Here is a 19,011-nt window from a genome sequence, read left to right as displayed (position 1 = left end):
TTAGTCCCTGCAGCTACATGAGTCAGGAAAAGACTCTAGTCTGACATCTGACATCTGACACCTGGTCTTAAATTTTGTCTGCCTCATACAAGGTAGGTGTGAGCCATACCATCATAAAATTTTCTGCATGTATACATATATAAGCTTCCGCGGTTTTGCTTTTCCATAGAACTCAGAACACTGGCCCAGTAGATCTCCCTCAAGAGCTACACTGTTGGTTAGATATTTTCTTTCAGAAGGCACCCCAATGAAATGAAGGCAAGTAAGTGTATCACTGCGATAATTTGTCTTCAATCACCCGCTGATGGCAAGACTTGCACAATGGCACTTAACATCAGCATACAATTATTTAATAATATCATAGTAATTTATGTTTATTTGTGAAGGTTAAGAGGAACAGTAATTTAATACAAGATTTAAAGAAATAGAGTTTCTGGAAGTGAGAGGAAAGTTAAGATATAATTCAAGAAATAATTGCCAGCAACTTTAATAAAAGACTCACCTACTGTAGTACCACCGTTTGTCTCAGGCCAACCGTTATCTATCAGTTTGCCATTTTATGGTAGTTTATATGTAGCTGTAATGCTGGAAGCTAGCTCTGTCACTGCCAATTACCAGCAGAGTCTTCCAAAGTTAACAGGTTTCAGTGGAGCTTCCATTGTGAACTGGGTTCAGTGGAACTGCCTGAGAACAGACAACAAAGAAAGACTTGACTGTGGTCCCTGACAACCTTATATATAGATTCAAACATTGTCAGATACAGAAGGCCTAGTGAGTGGAACAGACAGTGGTGGGGTTAGTGCCTGGGGATGGCTCTGGAGTCAGAGGCTCTCACACTATGACAAGAGGAGGAGCTGCTTTCTCAGAATGGAGTCAGCCACGGTGACTCGAGTAAGGCACAGCCAATGGGAGTGGAACATTCAGGATCTTTGTCTGTTGATGGGGCACAATACCACGTAAGGGGAAGCAACTGCAAACAATCTGCTAATAATCGTAACTAGGACTATGAGAAGTATGAATCTAGGACAATTGGAAGTCATCAAAAATGTAATAGAACACACAGAGATCTATATCCTAAGCACTTGTGAGTTGAAACGGATTGATATTGCCTATTTTCAATCAGAAAATCATATGATTTACTATGCCGGGAGTGACACAATCAAGAGGAATGACATTCATTCATTATAAAAAAGGACATCGAAAAATAAATCTTGAAGTACAGTGCTTCCTGTGATAGAATTACATCTATCCTTCTTCAAGGAAATCCAATCAATAGAGTATTATTCAAATTCATGTACAAACCACAAAAGCTAGTGATGAAATTGAAGAATTTTACCAACACCTTCGGTCTGAACTGATTAAAATGCAATCAAGATGCATTGATAATTATTGGTGATTAGAATGCAAAAGTCAGAAATAAAAAGAAAGTGAGGGTAGTTGGAAAATATGGTTTTGGTGATAGAAACGGCAACATTTTGCAAGACCAATGGCTTTTTCACAGCAAATAGCTTTTTGATAAGCACAAAAGACTATCGTACACATCTAATTCTCCAGATGAAATGCACAGAAATAAATTTACTACACGTGTGGGTAGAGATGATGGAGAAGCTCAATGTCAGCAGCTAAAACCAGGCCAGGATCTGCATTTGGAACTGACCATCAATTGTTCATGTGAAAGTTCAGGCCAAAGCTGAATCAAATGAAAATGAGTTAATGAGAGCCCAAATATGGCCTTGAGTCTGTCCCAGTTGAATTTTGAGAACATCTCAAGAACAGATTTGATGCTTTGAATACTCGTGACAGAAGGCCTGAGGAGGACATCAAGAACTTATATGAAGAAATTAAAAGGTCATCACAAAGAGAGGAAAGAAACAAAAGATCAAAGTGGATGCCAAAAGAGCCTCTGAAATTTGCTCTTACTCACAGAAAAGCGAAGGGAAATGGAAGAAATGGTGAAGTCAAATAACTGAATAGAAAATGTCAAAGGGCAGCTTGAGAAGACAAAGTCAAATAGTAGAATGAAATGTGGAAAGACCTAGAGTTAGAAAACCAAAAAGAAGAACACACTCAGCATATTGTAAACTGAAAGAACTGAAGAAAAACTGCAAGCCTTGAGTTGCACAATATTGAAGATTCTATGTGCAAAATATTGAATGATGCAGGAAGCATCGAGGAAGAAGTTCAAACTGCACTGAAAGAACTAGCGAGAAACAAGGCTCTAGGAATTTTTCCCCCTCATTAAAAACAAAACCAAACAGTTTTATTGGGACAAAATCCACATATAATACAATTCTTAGTTCAATCACCTCAAGAAGTGTTGTACAATGATTACCAAAATCAATTTTAGAACATTTTCTTCTTTCTTGTACTCACCGTTAGGTCTCCATTCATGCGTCTTTTTAAAAAAATCAACTTTAAGATAATATAATTTGAGATAAAATAAATATTATTGTATTTTTTCACTTTGTTTCCACAGAAGTCTTACTTAAAAAAAAAAGTTTTTATTGGCAAATAATCCACATATCATACAATTCAATAATTCAATCATTTCAAGAAGAATTATACACTCATTACTCCAATCCATTTTAGAATATTTTCTTTTTTCATGGTTAAATCGTTTTTAAAATGAGTTGTGTGATCGCTATCAGTTCTGTGCACCATCCCACTCCTGCATACAGCGTTTGCGCCCTCAACCAACTGACAGTAAGGAATTGAGGAAATGCCAATTGAAAATGTTCAACAAGCTGATGAAGCACTTGGAAGCACTCACTGGCCTATGCCAGGAAATTTGAAAGACAGCTGATTGGCCAACTAATTGAAAGAGATCCATATTTATGCCCACTCCAAAGAAAGGTGACCCAAAAGAAGGCTCAAACTATACAAAAATAGCTTCCTTCTTGCCGAACGCCGCCAAGATGGTGTTCAGGCGCTTCGTGGAGGTTGGCCGGGTGGCCTACATCTCCTTTGGACCTCATGCCGGGAAACTGGTCGCGATTGTAGATGTGATTGATCAGACCCGGGCTTTGGTTGATGGCCCTCGCACTCAAGTAAGGAGGCAGGCCATGCCTTTCAAATGCACGCAGCTCACTGACTTCATCCTCGAGTTCCCACACAGTGCCCGACAGAAGTCTGTCCAACAAGCCTGACAGAAGGCGGATATCAGTACAAAATGGGCAGCCACAAGATGGGCCAAAAAGATTGAAGCCAGAGAAAAGAAAGCCAAGATGACAGATTTTGATCGTTTTAAAGTCATGGAGGCAAAGAAAATGAGGAACCGGCTAATAAAGTATGAAGTTAAGAAGCTTCAAAGGGCGGCTCTCCTGAAGGCTTCTCCCAAAAAAGCAAGTGCTGTGAAGGGAGCGGCTGCTGCTGCAAAGGTTCCAGCTAAGAAGGGGGCTGCTGCCGCCACCGCTGGCAAGAAGGCTCCGGCCCAGAAGGAGAAAGCTGCAGGTCAGAAGGCTGGGCCTCCGAAAGCCCAGAAAGCTCCAGCCCAGAAAACACCTGCCCCAAAGGCAACTGGCAAGAAAGCATAACACGCTGTTATAAAAAGTAATAAAGTTTCTATTCGCCAAGCTGAAAAAAAAAAAAACTATACAAAAATATCATTGATATAACATGCAAGTAAAAATTTGCTGATGATCATCCAACAAAAGTTACAGCAGTTCACTGACAGATATCTTTCAGTGGTTCATGCCAGATTCAAAAGAAGACAAGGAACAAGGGATATCATTGCTGATGTCAGATAGATCTTGGCTGAAGGCAGAGAATACCAGAAAGAGTTTCCTTGTTTTATTGACTATGTCAAGGCATTTAACTCTGTGGATACTAACAAACTATGGATAAATTGAGAATGATTATTTGAGAACAGTTCATTGTGCTCATGAGCAACTTGTATATGGGTCAAGAGGCAGTTGTGCAAACCAAGCAAGGACTGTATCCTGTCACCATATTTATTCAATTTGTATGCTGAGAACTGAATTGAAGAAGCAGATGTACATCAAGAGGAATACTGCATTAGGATTGGAGGAAAGCTTACCAACAACCTGCCATTTGCAGATGGTACAGCCTTCTTTGCTGAACGTGGACTTGAAGCATCAAGGACTTGACAATGAAGGATTGCAGCTTTCAGTACAGATCACAGCTGAAGATAAAGGACAAAATCCTCACAACTGGACCAATAGGCAGCATCTTCATAAGTGGAGAAAAGTTTGAAGTTATCAAGAATTTTGTCTCGTTTCGCTCCACAATCAATGCTCACGGAAGCAGCAGTCAAGAGATCAAAAGGCAAGTCGCATTAGGTAAGTATGCTGCACAAGACCTCATTAGAGTATTGAAAAGTAAAGTTGTTATTTTGAGGAAACAAGTGCGCCTGACACAAGCCAGTCTTTTGCATTGCCTCATATGCATGTGAAAGTTGGACATTGAATAAAGGAGACCAAAGAAGAATCAATGTATATGAGTTGGGTGCTGGAAAGAATATTATAAGTACAATGGACTGTTAAAAGGACAAATAGATCTGTCTTGGAAAAAGTGCTCCATAGAGGCAAGGATAGTGAGGCTTTGCCTTACATGCTTTGGACATATTGTCAGGAGAAACTGATCCTTAGACAGGCTGTTTGGTAAAGTGTAAGGGCAGTAAAAAAGAGGAAAGCCTTGGAAAATATGGATTGACACAGTGGATGCAACAATGAGCTCAAGTATAGGAATAGTTATGAGGATGGTATAGGGTCACTATGGATTGGAACCAACTTGATGGCACCTAGCCACACAACCATACTGTATCCATTCCAGGAGCCCATTCCTGAACTCCTTTAGCTGCCAAGGTAGATTGTCACCAGGAAGAGGTCACACATGCCTTTCTCTCCAACCTTCCAACCCACTGTCTCTCTCACAGGTCTCTACTTCTGTGGCTGGGTTTGATAATTCATTGCCATGGCCATACACAACTCACAGACAATGCTCATAATGATGGAGTTTATGAAAGAAGTTCAAGGTTCTGATTCAGGTGAGCAATGCTCAGGATCCCATTGTTCCGTCAATACCATATCTTCCGTGCTGCAGGCAGGCTTCTCTCCATCCGTCAGTCTCTTCACTTGGCCTTTGCTTTGCCTGGACAATGTTATATAGTTCTTTTAGTGCTGCCAGTGTATGCCCGGGAAGCCTGTCACTCCACTATAATAAGGAACCTGAAGGCATTCAACTCTAGCTTCATGGGTCAGCAAACCCAGCTCCCCCAATTAAATGACGAGAGGCAGCCCACTCCAGAAGCCCTCAGTCTTACTTGATTTGTGGGTAGGTAAGTTCGCATCTCTCTCTCATGCTATGGATCCTGGTTATGCTGTTGCTACTCCTCTATTGTTCCGCTGGTGTCAGAGCTGTCTCCTGAATCAAGGAGTTTCCATGTGTAGGGATCTCAGAGTTCAAAACACACACTCCCCTTCTGGTTCTCCTCTCTTGCTAGTAGTAGACTAGTTTCTTCCTGACTCTGAAATGGCTGACCTATGCCCAGTAGGATGACAATCACAATGAACCCCATTACGAATTACCTCCAGTCAAAGCATGTAATCCAATTATATCACCCCTCTTTCTTACCCAGACCCATCAGGAAAAGGCTCATTTGGTGGGAGTAGCAAAGGCTTGAAGAGCCATACTAAATAATTCACTCTACTACAAGTATTAAAACATTGCTTCCTGGACTTCTCTAATGGGGATTTACATTACCCTATATTTGTACAGTAAGATTTGGAAATTGCAACATAACACTGGTGGCAGTATGAGTTACACCTGGGCTGCTCACAGCAAGGTCAGTAGTTCAAATCCACCAGTTGCTCTTTGGGAGAAAGACAAGGCTTCCTGCTTCCTTGAAAACGGACAGATTTGTGAATCCAAAAGAGCATGTGTACTCTGTCTCCTAATGTCACTGTGAGTTGGAATACACTGGCTGGCAGTGGGTTTTGTGAAGACTAGTTGAAAATTTCCAGAATCCTAAAAGTTCCTTAAAAACAGGCCTAAAACCTAATCCTCATTCTTGCAACATGGGGGCCATCTCTCTGTACATTATTCTAGCTTGAGAGTTAAGTGCTTGCAAAACAGGCACCTTCTTGTCTAACTGATTTTATTTTTTAATATTGTTTTCCCTCACACTAATTTACTAAATAGCCTAATTAGTTTTCTCAAGCAGCTATTCAAGTTACAAGGACTGCAAAACAAATCTCCAGAAATCACGGAGCTCCTAGAAGAACTTCTTCCCAACGAGAATTACTTTAAGTGACAGTACTCACTGTGGAGTTTGCAGCTTTAGCATCAAAATTTTTAATGACTTGCAGACTCGAATTGTTTTCTAGCTAAGACTTTAGGGATTTCTGTGTACTTCTTCAGTCCTATCTTACATAAGCTCCATCCATGGCTTTTCTTCATTACCCAACAGAAAACTCCTACTGAGAAAATACTGTGCCTCAAATCCTTGGGAATCTATAATTTTTATAAAGAAAAACATACATATATATATTTATATATATAGTTTACCTATTCTCCAAATGGTCTTGTTAGATGCTGTAGACTCATAGTAACCGTATGTGTAAGGTAAGTAAAAAGGTATTTTTTCAATGGTTCCAGTTCATATGTGCATAGGTTTAGTCCAATCAAATGTGTTTAAACATATCTCTACCCTCTACCGTCAGTAGATGTTGTAGACAAGTTATCTCTTAGTTATACTTATTCTCATTAGGGTGCTTCATTCATACATAGTTTTTCATTCATAGTTTTATTCATAAGATCTAATCAAAAGTATGGCTTCTGAGGAGATGTGCTGGGTCAGTGTCTTAGAGCAGGTTCTATAGATAACCCAAACTAATGAAGCTTTTATATGGATATATGCCAGGTTTCATATCAAGGAAATGGGTCATACAATTGTCACTCAAAAAAACTCACTGGAAAGCACACAAGCAAACACAAACTCAGAGCCAGTGAGTCCTTTCTGACTCATAGTGATCCCCAGGACAGTAGCATTGTGCCTGTGGGTGTCCTAGACCATCAGTTTTCAAGGGAGTAGGAAGAATCATCTTTTCCCCTAGAGAGACTAGTGGTTTACACTGCTGACCTTGCAGCTGGCAGCCAAACTAGGACCCCACTATGCCACCAGGGCTCCTTTTCACAGAGTTGTTGAGCTGACAAGTTCCAAAGCCATGAGTCAGATGACTGGATGGGGAATTTTCCACAGAGGCTAATGATAACGAGCGGGTAAGTCAGACAGAGGGCTTTTGGATGCAATGGCGAATGAATTCAAGGTTATAGGTAAGCGGACAGGCGGTTGACAATCCCAGGATAGGCAAGCCCCTGACTCAACTCACTGATTGAGATCCCAGAAAGAGAGTTTCACTTCCTCTCTGTTTAGGTTTCCTTTCTGCATTCCTTCCTAACCCTTCCCACCTCTGTTCTTCACAATGTGCCGTCCTTTTTTGATCTCAAGTGGTAGATTATTCTAGGATTTGCATTCCTCCCCAGTGTTAGTTATCTCCTTAGAAACCTTTTATTGGCCTGAAAATTCAGTATAGTGGGTGAGTTTATCTCCAGATGAGAAGGGTAACTATTGTCTTAGGGGTTCTACTATTCTCTACCTGACCAATACGCCTGGTTTTTAAAAATGAATTTGAGTTTTGCTCCAAACTTTCTCCTGTTCTATCCAGGACCGTGTAATGCGAGCCTTTCAGAACAGTTGGGAGTGGTCGCCAGGCCCCACCTAGTCTGCTTGTGTCGGTGTCCTGAAGATTGACGTGCTCCTGGTTCCGCAGTTCATTGGAATCATTCTTTCCATATCGCTTCAGTATTTTAAAAAATTTATTTATTTTTAATAGTTTTAGGAGGGGCTCATTACAACTCTTATCACAACCCATACATACATCAATTGTGTAAAGCATATTTGTACATTCATTGCTCTCATCATTCTCAAAACATTTGCTCTCCACTTAAGCCCCTGGCATCAGGTCCTCTTTTTTTCCCCTCCCTCCCTGCTACTCCCTCCCTCATGAGCCCTTGATAATTTATAAATTATTATTTTGTCATATCTTGTCCTGTCTGACATCTCCCTTCACCCACTTTTCTGTTGTCCGTCCCCCAGGGAAGAGGTCACATGTAGATCCTTGTAATCGGTTCCCCCTTTCCAATCTACTCTCCCTCTATGCTCCCAGTATCACTACTCACACCACTGGCCCTGAAGGGATCATCTGCCCTGGATTTCCTGTTTCCAGTTCCTATCTATACTAGTGTATACCTTCTGGTCTAGACAGACTTGCAAGGTAGAATTGGGATTATGATAGTGAGGGGTGGAGGAAACATTTAGGAACTAGAGGAAAGTTGTATTTTTCATCGTTGCTATATCGCACCCTGTCTAGCTCGTCTCCTCCCCAAGACCCCTCTGCAAGGGGATATCCAGTGGCCTACAAATGGGCTTTGGGTCTCCATTCCGCACTCCCCCCACCCCTCATTCACTATGGTAAGAATTTTTTGTTCTGATGATGCCTGATACCTGATCCCTTCGACACCTTGTGATTGCACAGGCTGGTGTGCTTCTTCCATGTGGGCTTTGTTGCTTCTGAGCTAGATGGCTGCTTGCTAACCTTCAAGCCTTTAAGACCCCAGACACTATACCTTTTGATAGCCGGGCACCATCAGCTTTCTTCACCACATTTGCTTATGCACTTATTTGTCTTCAGCGATCATATCATGGAGGTAAGCAAACAATGATATGATTTTTTGTTCTTTGATGCCTGATAACTGATCCCTTTGTCAGCTTGTGATCACACAGGCTGGTGTGCTTCTTCTGTGTGGGCTTTGTTGCTTCTGAGCTAGATGGCCGCTTGTCGCTTCAGTTTTCTTTCCTCCAGGCAAACGCCGAGTGCTGCAGCTTAGATGACCGAGCTCATATGCAGTATCCCCCCAGTCACTAGTCACCAAAATAGGATGTAGAACTTTCTCTCTGTAGATACGTTATGCCAGTTACCAATGGTGTCTCCCAAGATTGTTATCATAAGCCCCAAGTCACAGTAACTCATCCATCAAGGTTTTTTGTTTAGTCTAATCAATTTTCATAACTATGCCCCTGTATGTCTTACCATGTTCATTGGTAAATTTGCATCAAATGTTAACACATACATAAAATTATTTTTCTGTCCTACCTATATCGTTGCCTATGTTTCTGCTCTCCCTTATACAGCTGTGCAGCTAGATCTCCATCCATGCACCTACGAGAATGTCATTGTTTCCCCGAGATTATATTGTTAATGGTATTAACCTATTGCTTATAACTCTTGTACTCCTCCAAGTGTCTTCCTATTCCTCCATCAGTTTGAGCTGACCTCCTTCTTATTGTAAATTACTTTCTTCATCACCCGAGTAAACACACGTCTAACATCTAATATCCCTCCTACCCATGTTAGTCATCAGTGTTTATTTTTGTATGAAAAACTTTTCTTGAATTTTTCTAATAGTGGTTTTGTACAGTATTTCTCCCTTTGTGATAGACTTATTTCATTCACCATCACATCTGCCAGATTAATCCATGTTATGAGGTATTTTACCCAGCCATCATTATTCTTTAATGCTGCATAGTATTCCATTGTATATGTGTACCAGAGTTGTTTATCTATTATTCTACTGATGGATATTTTGTTGCCTCTATCTTGTTTTTGCTCCTGTGAATAGTATTGTAATGAACAGGTTGATATATAATCAACCATTTCAAATCAAAAGTGCCTCATGTACCTATGACAGAGAGCAGAATGGAGAGAAAAGGAGGACTGAAAAGAGTAAACCCAGGGAGGCAGATGGGGAATGAGGTTATATTGTGAGGATTCCACTTAGTGAGTTGAAGCAAAATATGTTTGGAATATTGAATGGGAAACTTATCTGCTCTGTAAACATTCATCCAATTCACAATAAAAAAAGGCTCAAATAAATAGAAGGAGAAAAAATAAACAACAAGTCGTATTCAGGTGTAAGGTGCCACATTGGGGGGATTTCTATTGGTGAACTAGGGCAGGAGAGAGCAAGAACTTCAGGAATTGAACTAGAAAATGGATGACAAGCCATTCATGATTTCAGTTATGAACAGATGAGGATGATTTCAACGAGCTACAAATATTAGTCACTGAAAACAAAAAAGACTGTATCTATCTAATAATACATAAGTGCTTAATGTATTTCAATAGTCTATTTAGCCCTACCCAGTCTGTTCAATGGATCATAATAAATTATCACTTCAATCTCCAACGTTAATATAATTTCCTCTCCTTCCCTGTCCTCACCTTCTCACCTTCTATGTTTTTTGAAGCCATGTACAGACGCACCTTGGAGACAGATCCTGTGAGTGTAGACCAGCACAATGAAGGGCTCCACAGGTAGATTTGGGTTTCCTGGTATATAGACAAGCTAACATACACTTAACTAAAAAGCAGTCTATTTCGTGTGCCATAGCATTATGAAAAAGTTTTAAATTATGTGATTATGACCGCAGTGTGACCCAGAGACATGAAGTGAGTGCATGTGGTTAGAAAAATGGTGATGGTCTTCCGTGAGGTGCTGGGTGGACTACAAAACTTCAATTTGTAAAAAAAACAAACACCCCCAAAACAACATGGAATCTGTGAAACAATAAAGTAAAGCACAATAACCTGAGGGATGCCTGTTTGTTAGGGGACCAGCACGTCGTGTTGCTCTCCAACGGGGACATTGTGGAATAGGTCTTCTCTATAGGTCAGGTAAGGTAAGGTTCCTACTTGTGTTCATATCACATAGTAACAGACATTTATCACTTGCACTGGATAGAAAGTAATTGTTTCCAGACTCTAAGCTTACTCTTGGAAAGTCTCTTTTGTTCAGGTAAAGGTTAGACGCTGAGGTGCTTCCTTAGCAAGGTTGTGATGATTCCTGTGATCTCCATTAACGGAGAGAGTGGGATCATCGTGTGAATTCTTAAAGATTAGGAAGGAGCTCCACTAGTTCTCTGCTGCCAATCCCTGTCTGACCCAGTGGTTTCCTCTAGAGCCTTCTCAGAGGGTGGGGTCCAGTTTTGTGCTCATGATGAGAAATTCATTATTCCATAAGCTCCAGTTGTTCTGTTGGCTTTCCCCTTTTAATAAATTGCCTCTTTTAAGTTTCTAACCAGAATTGACTCTACAGCAGTGAGTTTTTTTACAGAGTTCTCTCAGTTCTATCCTTAAAAGGTACGTTAGATGAGTCTGAGTTGGACTGGGTGGCAGTGAGTTTGGCTTGGAATCTATTTTTCATGTAAAATCTATTCAAACATTTAAAGGTAGCAACATCAAAAATTGCTGCAGCTACTCTCTATACCAGATATCCTTGGTTTTCAACTTTTCCTCATGGGTCATATTTTCATACTCTCACATCATAAAGGGTGCTTAATGAACTCTAATCATTTCATCATTAATCTGATTTTCTCTTTGTAGTTACTCTCTTTAAAAATTTGCCTTTGATTCATGTTCATATTGAATAGACTATGGAATCTACTCTTTACCTTTTAAATAATGCTTCAAAATGGATTTCTTTTCTTTTTCCTCTGTCATGTCCAAATTTTCTATGTATTTTAAAACATTTTAAGAGGAGTATTTTTTTTTAAATAATGGGGAGCTGGGATTTTGATGGATCTTTAAGCTATGCATAGTAGCCCCAGTGCTTCAGTGTGTTAATGGTTAGGCTAATACCACTTCCTTGGGAGAAAGATGAGGGAATCTGCTCTGGGAAAGACTTGCAGCCTTGGAAATTCAAATGGGCAGTTACACTCTGTCCTATAGGTTGGCTATGAGTCAGAATTTACTCAATAGCAGAGATTTGACTAATTATGTGTGATGTCCCTGAGAAGCATAAGTGGTTAAACACTGAACAACTAACTTAAAGGTTGACAGTTCAAACCCGACCAGGTAAATTCTTGAAAAAAGACCTGGAAATATATTTTGAAAGGTCACAACCTTGAAAGTGTCATGGATCAGTCTGTTTCTCTTACATTGGTCACCATGAGTTGGGATATATGCAATAGCAATGATTGTAATCGTGTAGCATCTAAGAAAAGATTGCTAAGTATCAAGATAGCAGACAGACATTTGGCTGCTACTCAAGTCCTCTCTCAGTGCAAGAACACTTTGTTCTAATAACCTGGCATTCACCTTTCCGTTATGATTGCTGAAGTCAAAATGGGTGTATAAGTAAATGTGGCAAAGAAAACTGATGGTGCCTGGCTATTAGAAGATAAAGTATCTAGGGTCCTAAACGCCTGAACTTAAACAAGCTGCCATCTAGCAGGGAATCAACAAAGCCTACATGGAAGAAGCACACCAGCCTGTGTGATCACGAGGTTTCAACGGGATCAGGTATCAGGCATCAGAAGACCCAAAGCAAACAATCCTATCACATCAATGTGAATGAGGGAAGTCAGAATGGAGACCCAAAGTCTGTGGAAATTTGGACATCCCCTCACAGAAGGGTCACAAGGAAGGGATGCAGCAACCATGGTGCAGTATAGCACCTAAGAAACACACATTATTCCTCTAGTTCTTTAATGTCTCCCCCCCCCCCTCCCGCATCATGACCCCAGTTCTACCTTACAAATCTGGCTAGACCAGAGCATGTGCACATGGAATCCAGGTCAGATCAACCCCTCAGGAACATTAATGGGAATAGTGATACTATGAGGGTAGGGGGAAGATGGGTGGGAAGAAAGGGGAGAAAGGCAGAACAATTGCAATGATTGACCTTATAAGCCCTTATAAGCCCTTCCCCCCCAACTGAGGGGTATGAATAACAGAAATATTAGCAGACAGTGTAAAATATTAAAATAATAATAATTTATAATTTATCAAGGTGTCACGAGGGTGGAAGGGTGGAGGAAGGAGGGAAAAAAGAGCAGCTGATAGGGCTCAAGTAGAAAGGAAATGTTTTGGAAATAATAGTGTCTTGATACAAATAATGTTCTTGATACAATAGATATTTGGATGTTTATAAGAGATGTAAGAACCCCCAATAAAATGATGTATAAAAAAGAAGATTGGGTGATTAAGACTTAAGTTTCTCTACCTTGAACAAAACCAAACCCCCTGCCATTGAGTTCATTCTTACTTATAACAACCCAATATAGATGGTATATGACTGAAAATCTTTATAGGAGAAGCCAGCTTCATCTTTTTCCATAAAGACACTGATAGGTTTGAAGTGTTGCCCAATGCCTACTTACCACTGCTACCATCTATTTGAAGCTGACTCATAGGAACACAGTGTAGTATTTCTGAAGAGCAATCGGTATGTTTGAGCTGTGAGCTTTGCAGTTTAGCCATCCAGTCCAATATTTACCTGACAGCTCCACCAGGGCTCCTAGCCCCAAGCCTAATAAATATATTATATATTTTCTCTTATAATGCAGACTATGTAAGAGGTTAACTCTTTCCCCTCTAAATACTGCTTCTAATGTTTTAATGTGCATTTAAATTACCTAGGATCAAAGGTCGATTGTAGTGCAGAAGGTCTGGAGTGGGCTGGCCTCCGTGAGCCACTGGGAGCAGCACTGACCAATAGAAGTGTGATGCAGGTCACGAATGTGAGCCACATCACTAATTTGATGATCTCTATTGACCATATTTTTTTTAAATTAAAAGGTAGCGATAACATAAATGAATTTAACTGTTACCTAATAAGATAACTGTTATCTCATTACCATTTGAGAGCAGTATAAAAATGATCAATGTCATCAATATCATTTTAATTATTTTATTGCACTACAGGTTTGTCATTTAGTATGTCATACTGTAACACAGTCCTATCAGACTACTCAGTTTCATGCATGGTAGTGACAGGTGTCTCTTGGCTACTTTATTACACAGCCCAGTTCTAGATGTGGAGGTTTAGATATCTCAGAATAAGAAAATAAGATAAATGCAGTTTACTAGGTGCTTAGAGATGCTGGTGAATCATGCCATAAGATCCTCACAACATGGTTGAAAGTAAACAACCCTTGTTGCTAGATGCCATCGAGTTAAGTCCTACTTAAGATAAGTGCACATGCAACAGAGCACAATGGTGCTTGGTCCTGCACCCCCGCCAGGATCATTAGTAGGTTCAAGTCCATTGTTGGGGTCACTGCACATTTTTAGTTCCTTTCGATGTAGAGAACTCATCTTCCAGCAGACAATACGATGCCGCAAACTAGAGGTTGTTCACGGACTCTTAGGGAAAGCAGGTGTCTCGGCCTTTCTTCTTTGTCTTTCTTAACCTGGAAGTTTTTCTCACACGTGTCACCATGCTGGTTTCTGAAATTCTGGGGGCAGAGCTTCTAGCACTTTCCAACACCTGAGCTACTGCGGTTCCACACATACATTCCCATTTCACATATTAAGGAAGGGCGGCTTTGAATTGGCCGGTGCTGTCCTAAAGTCACAATGGCAGGACCAGAGTTCTGATCTAAGGAGTATGACTCTGGTGTCCCTGTGCTTCTCATCAGTACCCGAGGGCAGAGGGCTTCTGAGGAGGCTCTGGGAATGGGTGTAGTGTTAGCCCAGGAGGGATGGGCCAGGCAGGAGGATTCCTGGAGAAATGTGGTCTCTGCATTTTTACACTAAATTTAACGGGAGGTTTTTGGGTAGTGGTTTGGTTTTGCTGTGTTATCATTTTAACGTTAAGCCTTCATTCAATAAGGCTTTTATAACTTAGTAGCTGTTGACACCGATTGAATGCCAGGTGGAATAAGGTTGGTGGGGAGGTGAAGGGATTCTGTACACAGACTTAATTTGCTATGGTTCTAGAGATCAACTCCCTTTGGCTAGCTGGAGCAGCAGCTTGGTTCTTGACTACAACATTCCCGTGACGTCTGGGGAAGAGTCATCATACTCCTTCCAAGGGCAGGGACTTCAAAGGCCACCTGGGATAAATGAATGATTCTGAATGATTCTGTTTGTATACCAAGTTGTAAGCCCTGTGTGCTTTCTCTCAAATCTCAACAGTGGTTGACGTATTGATTATATAATCTCCCCTCCTCCCTCACCTGTTTTGGACTGTCATGTACCTGGAATGAGAATCTCAGTTTAATTTTGAATAGCTACATGATTTCTTTACCAATTTTAGATTTTTATGGCTGCCTCTTACCTAAGTTGTTTCCTCACATTTTAGATGTAAACAAGGGTTTCATTAATAACAGCTTCAGGGAGAGTTTGAATGATAAACTGCTGCTTAGCTCCTAAGTAGACAGGGCATGAACATAGAATTTTGCATTATGATTCTGCTTTTATCCAAGAGTACTTGAATGATATTCCATTGTATGAATACAGCACAGTTTATTTATCTAGTCTCTTGCTGATGGACATCAGAGTTGTTTCTGGTTTTTTTCCCCCACCATTATTTATAAAGCTGAATGTGCTTTTAACAAGGCTCTTTGTGGACCATGTTCCCATTTACCTTGGGTAAATACCTCTGAATGAAATTACTAGGTCGTAGGGTGAGTACAGTTTTACAAGAGCCCTCCAACAGATTCCCTCAATAAATGATTCTGTTTAATTCTTCTGCCACCATAGATGAGGTTCTGCCTGCTTTACATCCTTACAACATATGGCATTATCAATCTTTTTGCTGTTGGCTATTTAGGGGGTTTAACTTTTGCCTACTAAGGGGACGGTTGGCAATGCAAACCTACCCAACAGCACCATGGAGGAACAATCTGGCGATCTGCTTTCATAGAGTTGGAATCAACTCTACAATTGTGGATTTTTTTTTAAAGAGGTAGGCACTGAGAGGCTATGTGGTGTTATCTCATTGACATTCTAGTTTTCCTGATGTCTGATTATGTTGAATATCTTTTTCACATACTTGACATCTGTACTTTTTATTTATATAAGTTTGTGGGCTTTTCCCTTTCTATCTAGACTAGAACCATACGGTTCTTGTTATCTAACAGATGTTATGACCTTACCATTTTCTGCAAATATCACTTGTCCTTTTCCATTTCTTGTAGTTTCTTCCCTGTGCAACATGGACTGTAGCAAGTGGGCATAAGTAGGGTATTTAATGAGACGATATATGTTAAACCAATGGGTTCAGAATTTTTTTCTAATTTGAGCCATCTGCTTTTCCTACCACTTTAAAAAAAAGCATTTTATTGGGGGCTCTTACAGCTCTTATCTTACAGCTCTTATCACAATCCATTGTGTCAAGCCCATCTATAGGTATGTTGCCATCATCATTTTCAAAACATGTTCTTTTTACTTGAGTACTTGGTGGTTCATTTTGGAAGTTAAGTTCATTTTCTCTCCTCCCCCACCCTCCCTCATGAAACCTTGATATTTTATAATTTTTTTCATGTCTTACACCAACTGCTGTCTCCCTTCACCCACTTTTCTGTTGTCCATCCCCCAGGGAGGGATTATATGTGAATCACTGTGATTGGTTTCCTCTTTCTCCCCCACCTTTCCTTTACCCTCCTGGTATCCCTACTCTCAATTTTGGTCCTGAGGGGTTTATCTGTCCTGGATTCCCTGCATTTCCAGCTCTCATCTGTACCTGTGTACATGCTCTGGTCTAGCCGGATTTATAAGGTAGAATTGGGGTTATGAGGGTGAGGGAGCAGGCATTAAAGAACTAGAGGAAAGTTGTATGTTTCATTGGTGCTCTTATGCACCCGGACTGGCTTGTCTCTTCCAGGTGCCTCATCTGTAAGGGGATGTCCAATTGTCTACAGATGGGTTTTGGGTCTCCACTCCACTCTTGTTCTGAGCAAGAATATCATCCTCAGGGCTCCTTTGATGCCTGGTACCTTTTCTCATCGACACCTCATGATCACACAGGCTGATATGCTTCTTCCATGTGGGCCTGGTTGCTTTGCAGCTAGATGACCGTTGGTGTATTTTCAAGCCTTTAAGGTCCCAGACACTATATCTTTTGATAGCTGGGCACCATCAGCTTTCTTCACATTTGCTTATGCACCCATTTTGTCTTCAGCAATCTTGTTGGGAAGATGAGCATCACAGCATGCCGGATTATCAGAACATAGTGTTCTTTCATTAAGGGAGTACTTGAGTAGAGGCACAAAGTCCATCTGCTACCTTAATACTTAACATATACATATATGTATATAGTTTTATTTCCTTATTGTCATATGTAAATATATTTACATATGCACATACTTGTATTTAAACCTCTATAAATGTCCTTTGACTTCTAGTTTTTTCCTCTATTTCCTTTTACTTTACTCATGTCCCACTATCATGTTTGGCCTTCATTTAGGTTTCAGTAACTCCTCTCAGCTACGTTGCCCTTGAATAAGCACCACCAAGCATCCTCCGTCCTCCTTGCCATCAATTTTAGATCAAATGTTCCCTTGTCCCTGTGTTTGTTGACACCCCCCAGGCCTCCCCCTCTCCCATGTCCCCATGTTTGTCTCGTTATTTTCTCCTCTGGATTGTTTATCCAGCCTATCTTATCTTGATAGACATGCAGAGACAATAATAAGAACAAAAACAAGACAAAGAAAAACAATACAAACAACAACAACAGCAAAAGAAAAGTCTATATATAGTTCCAGGTCTCTTTGTTTACCTTTAGGAGTGTTTTCTGGTTGAGTATATGGGGTGCCACACCCTGGCCCCAAAGTCTGTTTTTGGTATTCCCCAGGGACATCATTGTTTTGCTCCCCCTTGCTGCTCTTTTGCATGCCCTTAGTGTTTCCCCCTGGTGTGGTCGGGTCAGATTGTGCACAATTCCCACAGTGTGCCTCCAGTGTTGTCCTTTTCAGTGCTATGGGTCAGTGAGGGAAGTCCTGTCTCATGGTGAGGCTGGCCTTATGGTCCTCTGTGTGTATTGGCTGCTCTGAGCAAGAATATCATCCTCAGGGCTTGGTGGATCACAATGTGTTCTAATCTCTCACCTTTCCTCTGTGTTTGTTCCTGGGTGCTCTGATCAGAGGTGACCCTCTCCCTGAGCTGTAGTTTCAGTGCTGTCTTCTGAAGTGCAATCTTCTTGGGGGTGGAGTGAGGTGGGAGGCTGTCCATGTAGTTGGGATTGGGCCTGGCCTCACAGACCTCGCTATTGGTTCACTGCTTCATGCTGGTATGTTGCATTCACCTCTTGGTGCACTGGGTTGAAGTCTAGTCCCTACCTCTTTTTAAATTCCAAATGCAATTATTTTAAAGATTATTGTATATCATACTTGAGAATTCTATTCCAGCAAATCTTGATCTTATTTACAATATTATATTTACTTCCTTTTATTATATTTCTAGCTTCATTTTATATAATGATATAGCAGTGTATTTCCTAACATTTTTCTAAGTATCTATTCTTGTGCAATGCTGGGCACACCTTTCACTGTTGTTGTTTCTATCCTCAGTCTATTCGGTTTTGGAGCTTTATAATTGGTCTTTTTCTTTCCTTGCATTTTCAGCTTGAAGTACACCCTGTAATTATTCATTGAGTGTTAAGTGCTGTGTTAATATGCAGTCCCTGCTGTATGGACATGTTGCTGTTGATTGAGGGTCAGTAGGGTATGTGTATTGAATTATTTTCAAGTAATGTTAACTAGGTTGCATTTAGTCATCCCCACTCTCCTAGCTGAACATCTGACAGATTCATCAGCTGATCATTTTTAGCTCAGAAAAAAATGAGTAAGTAATGAGTGGAACTGCTATTCTGAATGTAAAGGAACACATTTAGAGGGCAATGTGGTTGTAGTGCAGGGCTGATTCAATACAGATATGAATCCAATTACTGGCCCAGTTTCAGTAACAGAATTGTGTACCTGTTACACAGCTCACAGGTAAACAGTGAACTGCTCAGTAAAAGAAGTCACCTGGTGTTAAGATCAATAAGGAAGAGGATTTAAAGCCCATTAATGGATCCTAAACTCTCTTCTTTAAGCTTGCTAGGCTAATGGATCATGAAATAATGTGATTAATAAAAGTAGAGCTAGAGATTCCTCTAGAATGTACAAGTGTGCTTTACACAAATTTGGCAAACTTTTGAGCTGGA

At 40.5% G+C, this 19,011-nt stretch overlaps 1 protein-coding gene and 1 pseudogene across 1 annotated transcript in view; both read left to right on the top strand.

The window, feature by feature from the left end:
- The window catches only part of THSD7B (thrombospondin type 1 domain containing 7B), a 936,033-nt gene that overhangs the window by 284,970 nt on the left and 632,052 nt on the right, over positions 1 to 19,011 (top strand). The window lies entirely within an intron of this gene.
- On the top strand, positions 2,902 to 3,563 carry LOC101658570 (annotated as a pseudogene).

The sequence above is a fragment of the Echinops telfairi genome, unplaced genomic scaffold (genome assembly GCF_000313985.2).
Source record: "Echinops telfairi isolate 266 unplaced genomic scaffold, ASM31398v2 ScPeMD7_4;HRSCAF=17, whole genome shotgun sequence".
NCBI classification, from domain to species: Eukaryota; Metazoa; Chordata; class Mammalia; order Afrosoricida; family Tenrecidae; genus Echinops; species Echinops telfairi.
This window is presented reverse-complemented; position numbering and strand designations above follow the sequence as displayed.